The following is a 16,769-nucleotide window of genomic DNA, read 5'->3' as shown; positions in this document are numbered from 1 at the left end:
CCTTTCAAGGGAGAATCTAGAACTCAGGATCACTGTTTAACAATAAACAGTCATTTATTTACAACAGAGATAAGGCAAAAGGATGTTTTCAAAGTATTATGAATTTTGGAATTCTATCCTTGAAATGGTAATGGAAGCAGAGTCGTTGCTTACTTTTAAGGCAGAGCTGGATAGATTCTTGGTAAGCTAGTGGGTGAAATATTCTCAGGGTCAACAGGAATATGGATTTGAAGTTAAACTCAGACTGTCTGTAATCTTATTAAATATTAGAACAGGCTTGAGGGACTCTATGAGTAAAGGTGAGTACTGCAGATGCTGGAGATTAAAGCCAAGAGTGTGGTGCTGGAAAAGCACAGCTGGTCAGCAAGTATCCGAGGAGCAGGAAAATTGTTGTTTCGGGCAAAAGCCCTTCATCAGGAATGAGGGACTCTCTAGCCTATTCCTAGATCAGATGTTCAAATGTTTGCATTTAGTTTCAGTTCAGACTGGGTCTACCTTATTGATGTGTTTGTGTGCTCACCTCACAGTGGTCAGGTAACCACTTTGGCCATCCAAAGGCAGTGCTTTTCCTTTTGAAAAACTGTTTCAGATGATGAAATGTCCCATGTATTGACATAACGTGATGAAAGTGAAAAATTTAATAAACATATTTCAACTGTGGGAGATGTCTCTTGTTCTCTTCCAGCCAATTAAAATGGGTACAAGAGGTACATCCCAGCTAATGCAATATGATCCTACCAGTTCTGTCTTATATCGTTGCAGCAAAGGCCATTTTAAGTGTTAGCATTAAATGTCTCTGGGCCGTTAAGCACAGTCTCAAATATAAAAGCACAGGCAATATTACGGGTATCTTTTTATCATTAAAGTGAGCAACTTTGGTTACTTTTTAATCCAAGGAAGAAAGTTAAACTTTATGTAATGATTTGCCAATTGTCCAGTACTGTGGATAATCAGGTACTGTAAACAAAACTTATCTGTGGCTTAGAAACTAAGCTAATTAGTTATTCTTGTTCTTTATAAAGTTTGGATCACAAATATCCGCAGTGAGCAAAATAATGTAGCAGCAATAGCTGCTTGAGTTTATTAAGTAATGCTGTATTCCTAAATATTGTGTTTGTGAAAGTGCATCCAGAACAAGGATTCACTGAGAAGTGGTCTTGCAGGGCATAGGATAAATAGCCAGGCAAAATCAAGAACATAACTAATATTACTCACTCTCGTATACAGCGTCCATTGCTTCTGCAATAGGGAAATTAACTTTTATTTCCTCTCCATCATCAAGCACCCATGTAGGCGGTGCTTTGCCAACAACTCCCTAAGGCAGCATTCAGGCCTCTTTCTGTTGCCAGGACCAAGATTTCATCAGTCCCAGGAGCAAAGTGGATTGTAAACCCATGGAAAACCACAGAACAAGACAAAGAAAGACAATTTTGTTTATCAGAAATGCTATGTCTTGGCTCCAAATGTTTTGGCAACTCTGATCACTGAAAGAATCCCCAGTATTCTGTAGTTTCAGCAGTAACATAACTTACACTCATTGGATGACTAATAGCCAGCCAGGCTGAAAAGAAAATGAAAGTCCACATTTCTTTTCTTTCTCTGACATCCGTCATAATTTCCAGACTAACATCCAGTCAGCGAGTAGCTGAACAAGCTATGGGTCATTGCCAGTAAAATGTATTTCCGTTTCCTATTCTCCCTCTCCTCCCCACAAAATTCAAACAAAAACTCTAATATGTAATTAACAAAAATCAGACCACCCACAGTCATATAGTCAGGCAGACTCAGGCAGAAAGCACATTAACTCTTGCTGCACTGAAGTCAGCTCTGTAATGTAATTTCCAAATCTCAAATATTGGCAATTGAAAATTGAAATCTCCTTTCATTGTACAATCCAAATACTATCTGTTGTTAGCTCATTACTGTGTCCATTAAGGATTCCCCACCATTCCACTTGTGTTAAAACCTTTTCAAGATTTTAAAAATGCATTTAAAATGCAGTGAGGAAAATTTTGTGACCATTATGTCACATATGTAGGCATTTTCTGCTAATTTATTTTAACATTTTTTCATAACAGATTGGAATTATAAATGACTTTCAGCAAAATTAATGTTAGCAGTGGCAGTCAACCTGCATCACTTCACCAAATGGCATCTTTCATGTATGATCTTTCATCTATTTACAGTGGTCAATGCCAGAGATCAAAGCACAACTGGCCTCCTACCATATTCACATTTTCCAATAATGATGCTTTGCAACAATACTAGAAGCAACCAGGAATAACACATCAGCCTACTTGTCCTCTCTTGGGCCTCCAAGGCACTAATATCAAAGGTAGTATCCTTAAAGCTGTCAACTAACTCAGTACAGACCAGCAACTGAACTAAGAATTCCTTTTCTGTATATCTCAGTTCAAAACACATCACAACATCAGGTAATCTTATAAAGTGACTTCTTCCTATATGGTCTCCATTTTATTCTTTCAGATTCTTCATCTCTGTTGCTTCTGTTCCGATGCTGCCATCTTCCACCAAGATAAATCCAACATGCATAAATTTCCATTCTAAGTCTTCTGTAACTGTTCAGCAAAGCTCAACACACCACATTTTATTCGGAGACACTTTCCAGCCTTCTTGACTCAACATTGAGTTCAATAACAGCAGATCATGAACACAGTTATCCAATTTGATTACCCCAGCACCAGCCTGTGACTTGCGAGAATGGGTTTTCTCTCAACAGATCAAACATATTTTCTTCTTTTCACACCTAACATTAATGCATATTATTACATCCACAAATCTCCTTTATAGCCATTAGCACTCATTTTGTTTGTTTTGCTCTGGGCACCCTCGCCACATGTTCCAATTGTTCCTCCTCATTCTTTGTCAACAGCATAAAAAAAACCAATTACCAATCCCTCTTCAATTCTAAAGAAGAACCATTGAATTTGAAATGGTAACACTGTTTCTCTCTACACTGATGCTGTCAGACTTGCTGAGGTACTCCAGTACTTGCAATTTATATTCCATCTTTAAAAGTGCTAGTTTCAATCAACAATATACTAATTTTGACCAATTCATCAATCTTATACAGTCATAGAGTCATACAATATGCAAACACACCCTTCAGTCCAACTAATTCATGACTAAGTTTCCTAAACTAAACTAGTCTCATTTGCATATGTTTGTCCCATGTCTCTCTAAACCTTTCCTATTCAGTGCACGTGTACAAATATCTTCTAAATGTTGTAACTCTACCTACTCCTACCACTTCCTCAAGCAGCTAATTCCACATACGAGCCATACTCTTTATGCAAACATTTCTCCTCAGATCCCTTTTAAATCTTTTTCCTCTCATCTTAAAGTTATGCCCTTGAGCTTTGCATACCTTTGCTATTGTCCTTATCTACACCCCTCCTGATTTGATAAACCTTTATAAGGTCACCACTCAACCTCCTACACTTTAATGATAAAATTCCCTGCCTATTCAGCCTCTCTTTTTAACTCAAACCCTCCAGTCCCTCTAATATCATTGTAAATCTTTTCTGCACCCTCTCCAGTTTAACGCTATCCTTACTATAGCAGGACAATGAGAACTGTATAGTCTTAATTATATCTTAATAGCTAACCAATACATAATACAGATTTCAATATTTATGTCGTAAAGTATTGCCAACAAACCAGAATTGATTTTTTTAAAAGTAACACCTCCCCCAATATACCAGATTGTTATGATTTTTCAAATTTAATGCCTAATTACTTAAAATACAATCCATGTGTTGCATTTGAATATTTGATCAACTAGCTGCTGAATTGAAATGGGAACAAGTTAGTCTCTTTGGAGAAAAATTTATTCTTTTAAGACTTTACATAAAATGGTCACTGCCTTTTCAATAATAGAGAAATTATAACTAGAGGTATGTAAAATGCAAGTGAAAAATCCTGAAACAATAAAAGATTGTAGGCTTCATAGCAAGTAAGAAAATATAGAAAAATAATGGAAATTACACACTGCTTTTTTATATAATCCAGTCAATTCTCACAATAAATCTGCAGGGCAATCATTACCTTAGGCAGTTGATATTTTAGTGAAAGTTTCTGATTAACTGATATACAGTGTTAACTGCTTTCAGGGCAAATCCTGACAAATGCCAGGAACACTTAACAGCTTTTTGACTTTCGAATCTCTGCTACTATAACCACAGATATCCAAGGTCAATTATATTTGACATTCTCCGATAACCGCCATTTTCTGGGTCATCTAGAACTGCATCAAATTTCATTAGGTTTCCTTTTATAGCTGTTTATACACTCCCTGAGGCTGAAGGAGGAGTCATGTGCTGTTGCTTAAGAACTGATAAGTCTCCAGAGAATGACTCTGGAAACTACCCCTGAGACCACGGCATTGCAGGCAGGAAATTGCTCTGCCCAAACTTTGAAGTCCCCAAGTACCAACTGGCAACAGTAGGTTTCCCTGAGGGATGTCTGTCAACATCACTGTTGTTGCAATGTAATCACAGAGCTTTATGTTGGCTTTTATTTGTTGTTCCACTAAATGGAGAATCCTAAGGCGGCATTCTTCATTGCTGGATGGGTTAAAGGTGCATTGTTGCCCAGCGGGGAAGTTATTTGGTAGGTTCAGTAATTCTACTATTTCAGGTCACTTGATCAAAATATACCAGTTCATCATGCGCCATGTCTTCTCCCACTGGCATCATGTCCAGTTGATCTATGGTGTATTCCTTAAATACATATTTGACAATACTAGATAAAAGATTTACATCACATTTGCAGTTTGACTTTCATACAAGGTGGAGGTTATTCAGAACATTGGTACTTTTTCAATGCTGCGTCATTACCTCTGTTCAATAACGGGTAATTAAAGACTTACAGGGTGAATTTCTCCTCCTGTAACTTCAACTTATATCTTCACAGAGGTGACACAATACTTTGTTTTGTCAATCCTCGGGGTATTTTATGCCTTGGTACTTGTATGATTCATTTAGGCAAACTTAAAAGTCAAAAATGATCATTGTATAGTTCATTTCACAAACATTCTAAATGTACCCAATTAACTTAAGCAACAGTTTATTTGTGAAGCTTCTGTAGCCGTAGGAATTTTTAAAAGTTATCTAGTCATGAGATTTTTCGTGGGGCCTCCCTATCCTGGAGGTTTATAAAGAGATGATTTCTGATGATATTTTAGAAGAGAGAGGATTGATTGCAATGTCTCAGAATGAGTTTGAGTGAGACATTTGAATCTATTTTTCTTGCTTAACTGATCAATCTCGGAAGGGTCTACGATCAGGTTTTAAATCTTAGAAATTAATACATGTGTAATTCCCTTGGCAGTAAATAGAGAAACGGTCAACGTGAGTGCATGCTTTTTCCATTCTGGGCTACAGGTCAATAATCTTCAAGGGGACAATATCCCATTTCTATAAAATTCCCAAAACAAAGACAGACGTTGATCCTTAAAGACTCCCAAATCGTCTTATTAGTTTATTTGGTTTTAATTCCTTTACTTTTTTTACTTGAAGTAAAATCTTCTTTTAACGATAATGCTCAATTCATGATTGCTAAGAATGTGAATGTTTATGCGATGACTTTCCTGGTTGTGCCAATCAATTATTGTTATATTGTTATTAATGTGAAACAGAGCTCCTCAGATGCTAACAAACAATGAAAGGCAAATGAATGATTGTCTGATGCCAAAGTAGCAATGAGATGAACATTAATAGAAGGTCCTAAAGCTTAAGTATATTCACAAAATAAAAATCCATCCTAATTTTCCAGATAATCTGTGTTTTATAATCAAATTAAGGAAAGAGCTTTGCTCAAAGATCAGGAAAGAATTACAGCTGGAGAAAGAGTTGACCTCTACTCAAGGAATTTTTTGTAAAACTCAATGGGCCAGGTTTCCCGCGGAGTAGCAATCTCATGCAGATTGCCACCCTGACTCTCTATTAAGAAAGAAAGGATCCGTGCACTTCTGAAAAAGAGATTCCATTCAGGGCTCTCTCAGAAATACAGAGCAGACATATAATTGTTTGAAGAAAGCAAACCATGCACCCTTTTCATAACAATCAGCTACTGCACTCTGACATTTAACTGTCAAGCTGCATGTACATACATTAAGTGAGATATTAGGATGTTGGGACAGTAGGGCTCCAGATGCATTGGGTGTAGGATGCCAAATAAATAAATTGCCAGCTGGGTAGTATGCCAGTTTACACAGGGGAAGGTGCAAGGGGTTAGATGCTAGATGGGTGGGGAGTAAGCTGCCAAGCAAGTTGCATGCTGGATGGGTAGGGTTCCAGGGTGCCACATCAGTGGGAGTTAGCTAGATAAGGTTCCAGATGGAGATGTGTAGATTGCAAGGGGTAGAATGCCAGTTGGATTGGGAGTTAGGTGCCAGGTGTAGGATGCCTGATGAGTAGGGTGCATAGTGCCTGGTTAGTGGAGTATCAGCTGGGTAGGGAATTGGGTGCCAAGGTGCAGGATGCCAGTTGAGTAGGATGCCAAATGGAAAGGGGATGGGTTGTGAAATCAGTAGGGTACCAAATGTGTAGGGTGGTAGATGTAAGGTGGCAAGGTACTTGATGCAGTGTTTTGGGAAAATCAGAATCGGTGGGAGAAATTGGAGATGGCAGGAGACTGGGGAGAGAGTCTGGCCCAGTCTGATGGATGGGAGGTGTCATATTGGAACTATCGGCTGGTCTAATCCAACAGAGGGTATGACTTGTCTCAAGATGTAGTGCTGGAAGTGCACCGCAGGTCAGGCAGCATCCAAGGAGCAGGAAAAATGATGGTTCGGGCAAAAGCCTTCCATCAAAGTGAGGTGACTATGAGTTGAACCCCAGGGTCCAGAGTGTCAGATAAAGGTCTGAGGTATATGGAAGGTAAGGGATCCAAGGAAGGTACAGGTGATGGTGCGTTAGGTATGTATGGGGCCAGTTTAATAATCTAACTCAAGAGTTAGACTATGTATATTAGGTAGTCTAACCTTTTCTGAGTAACTATTTTACTTAATTTCATTGCAACCCTCTGAAGTTTCTGATTTTAATGAAGACTTTCATAGAGTTTAAGGTGTGGTGGAATTGTGCAGCAGAAAATTGAAAAATCTCCCAGGCAATCCCTTTGGAAAGTGCTGCAGTGAGAATTCCCCTGGGTCTCATGCATGACTCCCGTCTACATTGGAATAATGACAGACTCGCCAGCAGAAAATTGAGGCCAATGTGTTTACATTGAATGTACATATAAGCTATTAAAATATACTTTGAAGTTTAGAATTCAATGCTTTAATCTCACATACTGAACTACATTGTGCCTGAAAAATTAACTGTGGTGATCAGTTAATTATAATGATCATATAGTCTCCTGGAAATTAGATTTCAATGAATTTCATTTCATTACATTTTTGGTGTCATGAAGGAAAGGTCTTTCAATCCTAGAAATGGGATAATTTTGGGCACCAAGGGTCAGCAACAAGCACTTTAAGGATGTGCACAATAACAGTCAGATGCTTACCACACTTTGCTCAACTTTGTCCGCAAACATTAGATTGGTTAAAAGCCAGATTTGAAACAGGATGAACTGCCCTGGCCAAAATTTATTTCTCAACCAATATCACTTAAAAAAAAATCTGGCCATAAAATATAGCTATTTGTGGAAACTTGCTATCTGCAAATTGCATGCTGCATTTCCTACATCACAACAGTGACTAAACTTCAGTGACTTTGCTGGCTATAAAGCACTTTCAAATATCTTGAGGTCATTAAAACAAATACTAACTTTCTTTCTTTCTAATGCAACAGCTTTGAATTCAGAATCACCCAGACAAATCAGTAAAAGGCTAAGGTTGTAAATCTAGGCTCTGTATTGCCTTTGAATGGCATTCTACTACTCTTCCTCCATTTTTCCCCCATTGTTCACGTTGCACTCTGTTCTGGGAAGAGTGCTCATCCTGGCATGATGGACATGTGCAGATGATCTTGCAGTGGGTAGATTGTGCCAGCAAACAACGCCTCAGAGTAAGATGAGGCAAGTTTCTGTAGGTCTAGTGAAGATCCTTTGCTAATTGCCCACAACTAAACAACTTGAAGTGGTTTTGAACTCCTGTTGATCTGGCAAACTTTGCAGAATTACTGTGGAGTCTTTTGTTTTAAAATTCATTCCTGAGATGAGGGCATCATTGGTTAGGCCAGCATTTTTTTGTCCATGCCCAGTTGCTTTGGACAAGGTGGGAGTGAGTTGCCACTTTAAACTGCTGCAATTCTTACAGTGTAGGTCTCTCTTAGTAAGAGAGATCTAGGATTTGAGTCATCAGCTGTGGAGGAGTTGCAATATTGGTCCAAGTTAGAATGGCACGAAGCTTGGAGGGGAGCTGAGAGGTGACGGTGTTTCAATTTATCTGCCACCCTTATCTTTCTAGGTGGTAGAGGTTATTGGTTTGAAAGGTGTTATGGAGGAACCTTGATGAGTTACTGCAAAGCATCTTATAGATGGCATATAGTGCTGCCTCTGCACATCAGTGGAATGAGTGAATATTGAGATAGTGAGAGTGTGCCAACAAGTGGAGTGCTTTATATTGAATGATACCAAGTTTTTTTAAGAATTGTTGGTGTTGCTTCCATCTAGGCAAATGGATAGTATTCTATGTCAGTCCTGACTTCTGTCTTGTTTATGGTGGACAAACTTTGAGGAGTAAGGAATTGAGTTCTGCACTGCCTTTGCCCTACTCTTGTATTAATATGGCTTGCCCAGCTCAGTTAATAGCCAAGGATTTTGTGATGTGGAGGTGCCAGTGTTGGACTGGGGTGGATAAATTAAAAATCACACAGCGCCATGTTATAGTCCAAAATGCAAAAGTGAGGACTACAGATGCTGGAGATTAGAGACGAGAGTGTGGTGCTGGAAAAGCACAGCAGATCCGGCAGCATCTGAGGAGCAGGAAAATTGATGTTTCGGGCAAAAGCCCTTCATCAGGAATAATACCTGATAACCAATAAACCTGTTGAACTATGACCTGATGTTGTGTGATTTTTAACTTTCACCAAGGATGTTGATAGTGATGGATTCATCAATGCTAAAACCATTGAATGTCAAGGGCAATAGTTAGATTTTGTCTTGGTTGTGATAATCTTTGTCTGACACTTGTAATAGAGTCATAGAGTCATAGGATCACAAAGATGTACAGCATGGAAACAGATCCTTCGGTCCAACCCGTCCATGCCGACCAGATATCTCTACCCAATCTAGTCCCACCTGACAGCACCTGGCCCATATCCCTCCAAAGCCTTCCTATTTGCAACTGTACCAGCCTCCACCACTTCCTCTGGCAGCTTCTCTATAGATGTACCAACCTCTGAGTGAAAATGTTGCCCCATAGGTCTCTTTTATATTTTACCCCTCTCACCCTAAACCTATGCCCTCTAGTTCTGGACTCCACCACTCCAGGGAAAAGACTTTGTCTATTTATCCTATCCATACCTCTCATAATTTTGTAAGCCTCTATAAGGTCACGCCTCAACTTCCAATGCTCAAGGGAAAACAGTCCCAGCCTGTTCAGCCTCTCCCTGTAGCTCAGATCCTCCAACCCTGGCAACATCCTTGTAAACCTTTTCTGAACCCTTTCAAGTTGCACAACATCTTTCCGATAGGAAGGAGACTAGAATTGCTTGCAATATTCCAATAATGGCCTAACCAATGTCCTGTACAGCCATAACATGACCTCACAAATCCTGTACTCAATACTCTGACCAATAAAGGAAAGCATACCAAACACCCTCTTCACTATCCTATCTACCTGCGACTCCACTTTCAAGGTGCTATGAACCTGCATTCCAAGGTCTCTTTGTTCAGTAACACTCCCTAAGACCTTACCATTAAGTGTATAAGTCCTGCTAAGATTTGCTTTCCCAGAATGCAGCATCTCACATTTATCTGAATTAAACTCCATCTGCCACTTCTCAGCCCAGTGGCCCATCTGGTCAAGATCCTGTTGCAATTTGACGTAACCTTGTTTGCTGTCCTCTACATCTCCAATTTTGGTGTCATCTGCAAACTCACTGACTGTACATCTTATGCGCGCATCCAAATCATTTATGTAAATGACAAAAAGCAGAGGACCCAGCACTGATCCTTGTGGCACTCCACTGGTCACAGGCTTCCAGTCTGAAAAACAACCCTCCACCACCACCCTCTGTCTTCTACCTTTGAGCCAGTTCTATATCCAAATGGCTAGTTCTCACTTTATACCGTAGATCGAACATTGCTAACCAGTCTCCCATGGTGAACCTTGTTGAATGCCTTACTGAAGTCCATATAGATCACATCTACCACTCTGCCTTCATCAATCCTCTTTGTTACTTCCTCAAAAAACTCAATCAAGATTGTGCGACATGATTTCCCACGCACAAAGCCATGTTGACTATCCCTAATCAGTCCTTGCCTTTCCAAATACATGTACATCCTGTCCCTGAGGATTCCCTCCAACAACTTGCCCACCACCAACATGAGGCTCACTGGTCTATAGTTCCCTGGCTTGTCTTTACCGTCCTTCTTAAACAGTGGCACCATGTTAGCCAATCTCCAGTCTTCCGGCGCCTCACATCGATGATACAAATATCTCAGCAAGAGGCACAGCAATCATTTCTCCAGCTTCCCACAGAGTTGTAGGGTACACCTGATCAAGTCCTGGGGATTTATCCACCTTTATGCGTTTCAAGACATCCAGCACTTCTTCCTCTGTAACAGGGACATTTTTCAAGATGTCACCATCTATTTCGCTACTTTCTATATCTTCGATATCCTTTCCCACAGTAAATACTTATGCAAAATACTCGTTTAGTATCTCCCCCATTTTCTGCAGCTCCACACAAAGGCCACCTTGCTGATCTTTGAGGGGCCCCATTCTCTCCCTAGTTACCCTTTTTCTCCTTAATGTATTTGTAAAAAACCCTTTGGATTCTCCTTAACTCTATTTGCCAAAGCTATCTCATGTCCCCTTTTTGCCCTCCTGATTTCTCTCTTAAGTATACTCCTACTTCCTTTATACTCTTCTCAGGATTCACTCGATCTATCCTGTCTATACCTTACATATGCTTCCTTCTTTTTCTTAACCAAACCCTCAATTTCTTAAGTCATCCAGCATTCCCTATACCTACCAGCCTTTCCTTTAACCCTGACTGGAATATACTTTCTCCGGATTCTCATTATCTCATTTCTGAAGACTTCCCATTTTCCATCTGTCCCTTTACCTGCGAACATCTGCCTCCAATCAGCTTTTGAAAGTTCTTGCCCAATACCGTCAAAATTGGCCTTTCTTCAATTTAGAATTTCAACTTTTAGATCTGGTCTATCCTTTCTCATCACTATTTCAAATCTAATATAATTATGGTCACTGGCCCCAAAGTGCTCCCTCACTGTCACCTCAGTCACCTGTCCCGCCTTAAGTTTTGCACTTCTTTAGTAGGTACATCCACATACTAGATCAGAAAATTTTCTTGTACACACTCAATAAATTCCTCTAAACCTTTAACACTATGGCAATCCCAGTCTATGTTTGGAAAGTTAAAATCCCCTACCATAACCACCCTATTATTCTTACTGATAGCTGAGATATCCTTACAAGTTTGTTTCTCAATTTCCATCTGACTGTTAGGGGGTCTCTAATACAATCCCAATAAGGTGATCATTCCTTTCTTATTTCTCAGTTCCACCCAATAACTTCCCTGGATGTTTTTCTAGGAATATCCTCCCTCAGCACAGCTGTAATGCTATTCCTTATCAAAAACGTCACTCACCCTCCTCTCTTGCCTCCCTTTATGTCCTTCCTGTAGCATTTGTATCCTGGAACATTAAGCTGCCAGTCCTGCCCATCCCTGAGCCATGTTTCTGTAATTGCTATGATATCCTAGTCCCATGTTCCTAACCTTGCCCTGAGTTCATCTGCCTTCCCTGTTAGGCCCCTTGCATTGAAATAAATGCAGTTTAATTCATTAGTCCTACCTTGGCCCTGCCTCCCCTGACTGACTCACTTCTGTTCTCAACTGTACCAGTTCTGGGTTGATCTCTTTCCTCACTAACTCCCTGGGTCCCACCCCCACCTGTGACTTACCATCCAAGCAGTTTAAATCCTCCCAAGCAGTTCTAGCAAATCGCCCTGCCAGTATATTAGTCCCCTTCAAATTTAAGTGCAATCCGTCCTTCTTGTACAGGTCACTTCCACCCCAAAAGAGATTCCAATGATCCAAAAATGTGAATCCTTCTCCCATACACCAGCTCGTCAGCCACGTATTCATCTGCCCTGTCCTCCTATTCCTGCCCTCACTAGCTCGTAGCACCGGGAGTAACCCTTGAGGACCTCCTTTTTAAATTCCTGCCTAACTCTCTGTGATCTCTCTTCAGAATCTCAATCTTTTTCCCTTCCTATGTCAATGGGTCCAATGTGGACAATGTCCTTTTGCTGGCCCCTCTCCCCCATGAGAACATTCTGCACCCTCTGAGACATCCTTGATCCTGGCACCAGGGTAGCAACACGCCATTCTGATTTTTAATATAAAAGTTACTTGCCACTTCTCAGTCCAAGCCTGGATATTGAAAATGAGCTGATTTAGTGTTTGAGGAGTCGCAAATGGTGCTGAACATTGTGCAATCATTAGCGAACATCCCCACTTCAACTCAAAATAGAACAAATGGACACTCATTTAAAATTGAGATGCAAAATAATGTTTTCTCTCAGGGTAGTGAATGGCTGGAATTCTCAAGCACAGAGAGTTGTGGAAGCTAGATCACTGGAAGTATTTAAAGATGAAGTAGATTGATGTTAAAATATTGAGGGGTTGAGGACTATAAGGAGCTGGTGTGAAGGAGAATTTGAGGCCTGGGTTAGATCAGTTCTGATCTTATAGCTCAGCAGGGCAGGCTTGAGGGGCTGAATGGCCTGCTCCTGTTCCTATTTCTTATTTTCACTCTGATCTTATGATGGATGGTAAGTCACAGATGAAACAGCTGAAAATTGTATGAGATAGGACACAACCCTGAGGAACTCCTGCAGTGATGTCTTGGTGCTAGGATGATTAATGTCTAACAACCACAACCATCTACTTTCATGTTAGGTTTGATCCTCACGAGTAGAGATTTTGCCCCCAATTCCCATTGATTCCAATTTTGCTGGGGCTTCTTGATGATACTACTGGTCAAATGCTGCTTTAAAGTGAAGGTCAGCTAGGTTTGGACCATTTGCAACCACTTGCTGAATTTCGAAGGCAGTGTTACTCACTTGATAATGAGGTCTGAGATGAATTGTAGCCTGTTTACAGTAAGACTGCCACAGTTATGGAGCATGTTGTTGCAGTCCCTCTGGATGTGCAACATGGCAGGCAAATTAGACTTCAGAAAGGGACTGTCCAAGAAGGAGAAGGAGGAAGTCTCTTGACATTTGGTTCTGCCCACCAAATGTTTTCAGGGAGCTTATCTCCTTCCACCTCAGCCAGCAGCAATGTCTGTGGTACCTATAATTCACCAGGGAGGTGATCATAGAATAATTCACAGCAGGGGAAGGAAGACATTATGCATGGCTGTCAAGGTCATTATCACTCTCGACATCTACTCAATAGTTTTCCAGCAGAAGGAAGTGGTATTGCAAACTTTTCCCTTAACTGTGGGAATGGAAGAAAATGCAATATCATAATGGACAAGAAGCCACAGTATACTTTGTCATTGACATACAGAGATTGCAGATTCATGGGTTCTGAATTGATAACTCTCTGCATCATAGGGAAACCTGCTACCCTGGAAAAGTAGCATGTTCACTACCCCAGTTTCTCTGTGCTTGAAGAAGCAAACAGTGACCTATCTTCTTCTGGCATAGATTATCACTATCACCTCCAGATTCAATCCATACATTTCAGTGCCTGATGTTATGAACTAGAGGTCCTGTAGGGGCTGCTCCACAGTTGCCATTAGTGTAATTCTTTTCAAAGATATAAATGACATTTCACCACTGGGTGTCATCATATTCAAAGTATCCTTATTTGAATGTATTATGTCTCCTGGGAAAATATTAATTCTGTGAGTAAATTAGTTTTATGCAGGTTACTCTGGTGAAAATCCTGAGTAATGTTTATGTAATTTCAACTGGCATGCATTCAAACTTGAATTTTCATTTAGAAATCCACCTGAAAAATAAAAAATAACGTGCAAATATATTTTTAAACTATAAACTGAAGAATGCAATTGCCAGCAGTTTTAAGAAATGTTATCAAAGATATGTTTTGACTGCTATAGCAAAAGCTTTATATTTCTTTATTCATCTTTGCATTTTTTTCAGTAAAATCCCTTCTCTTCAGTTTGATTTTCTTGGAAGTGATTTCTTTCTCTTACACTTTCATTTGTATCTATCAAGGAGCGAGACATTCACTCATCAGAAAGGACGTCAATGTGGCACCTAGTGACTCCTTTAAAGGAAGTTTCAATGAAATGCATTGGACAAATTGATTCACCAGGCAGATTCAAACCATGGACTGCATAGCTTCGATCATATGTTATCAGATTTGATGGATCATCTAGAACATTTAGGTAAGGCATTTTCCCTCAGTGATGAAACATTTTGAAGGATAGTCAGCCACTGACATATTTGTAGAGTGTGACTTGAAAATGGTTAAACTCATGAACAGCTAGGAAGCAAATCTCATGCAACCTTTTCTGATTTAAACAATAATACCTAAATGCAGAATTCATAATAAAAAATGCCTCTTTTTCCAAGTTCGCAATGTTTATAGAAAGTCAGATCAATTCTTTCTCAGAGTTCTTTTGACTGGTGTTCCCTTGAATACATATTTTGTGAAACACATTAAACACAGCTTCAAATTCTTGCTAAATTAATTACAGTAATCAATCTTTCTGTTTGTGACTCGAAAACATATAGAGAAAACAGATGTTTGCAAACGCAAAAAGAAATAGCTATTGATGGCTCTGACATCAATGCCTGGGTCTGCCTATGCCTTTCCCTTCTGTTATCAGGCTTTGATTTCTACTCAACAGAGTACAGAGTTTATGTGTATGAGCATCACATAAACTAGGATAATGACAGAGACACACACTGAGCAAATTGTGTGTTAGCCACAGGGAACCCAGGGGAAAGGCAGCTGTCACGGCCTACAGCTTGGGTGGTCCATTCAGCTGTGTTTATGATCCCAGCCAATGAGATTGTGATGCTTGTTCTGAGGAACTGAATCTGGTTTAGAAGTGCTTCAGGCCGTGATGGGAAGTCAAGCTGCAAATCTGGGATTTCTGGAGGCGTTCAGCTCACCCCCTGAGCTCAACATTTCATCTAAATTAGCCAATTTAAAGTGATTGAACTGCATGCAAATACAACAGTATGCCTTTTCTTACATAGTGGAACATAGAGACGGAGATTTTAACCCTTTCAGTGAAACAAGACATTTGTCATTGAAACAAAATTAATTGAAAAGTCACCAAAACGACTTTGCAGACGCCCAGTTTGGGTGGAATGTGAAATGAGAGCCAAAATTTTTTAAATATAAAGTCAGTCAGTCTTCTTGACTGTAAGGAAGGAAAGTAGCTTTCCTCAAAGGGAGAATAAAAAAATGCATGGATCTTTGTCATCCATCAGACATAGTCGAAGGCAAAGAGAAAATAAACTGTAACTCTCCCAGATCTTGTGTGGATAGGTATCTGCCTGCATTTCCTGCTGAGCAATGGCAATTACAGTGCAGGAGAGAAGAGAAAAAAAAGCAATGAATTTGTAATTATTTACCATGTTCTCCCTCATGCAGTCCTAGCCATTGTCCCTGTAAATAGCTTGCTCTTCAGAAACTGTATTTCATAGAGGTGATTCAGACCTATTGGGTAGATAGCTGGGGAGACATCAATTATTTTTCCTATGAAATTCATAATTTAAAGGGTCAACATAGTTTTAACTGTGACTGAGTTCTTGCATGTGTACGGCACAAGTGCCAACAGCATATTTCCCCAGTCAATTAACAAAATGTGGACAAGGTCATGTGTGATAAAACAAAGGTTATTTGAATAATTTACTCATACGCTTAGAATTTTATTAAAACATGTTTCTCAAAATGTTGAGGGTTTTCATGGTAATCATGTCAGAGTGGATTGCAAAAGGTTAAATAAATTTAAATTCAAAGCCCACAAGCACAACATGTACTAGGCCTTGACTCTCATCTGCTACCTTTTTTTCTTGACGTGGAAGTGTCAGTGTTCGACTGGGATGGACAAAGTCAGAAATCACATGACACCAGATCATAGTCCAACAGTTTTATCTGAAACCACAAGTTTTCGGAGCACTGCTCCTTCGTCAGGTGTCCCTGTGACTTCTGACTTTATTTTTCTTCAGATCCTGATGTGGACACTGAAGCAGCCCAGTACAGCATAGACCTTCCCATTCTCCCTACCCCTCCCTCACTTCTGATAGTTTGCATTGCCCATAATGGGCTTTGCATGTCAATATCGAATTGGTTGCATAAGTATTTTTTTCTGGTGGTGGTTGCTAGTTAAAAACATCCTACCCTCATGAGCTGAACGTTTATATAAATCAAAACAGAGAAAGTTTAAAAATATAAAGCAGACCCACCCCTTCCCGCTCTCCCTACCTCATCCTCATTTTTGATGGTTAGCATTGCCCTAAGTGGGTTTTGCATGTTAATATCAAATCGTCTACATGGGTGATTTATTGGTGGCAGTAAATAAAGGAAGGAAAAAAATGTCATGGTGATTTGGTGATG

The sequence above is a fragment of the Hemiscyllium ocellatum genome, chromosome 9 (genome assembly GCF_020745735.1).
Source record: "Hemiscyllium ocellatum isolate sHemOce1 chromosome 9, sHemOce1.pat.X.cur, whole genome shotgun sequence".
NCBI classification, from domain to species: Eukaryota; Metazoa; Chordata; class Chondrichthyes; order Orectolobiformes; family Hemiscylliidae; genus Hemiscyllium; species Hemiscyllium ocellatum.
Note: the sequence above shows the minus strand (reverse complement) of the source record.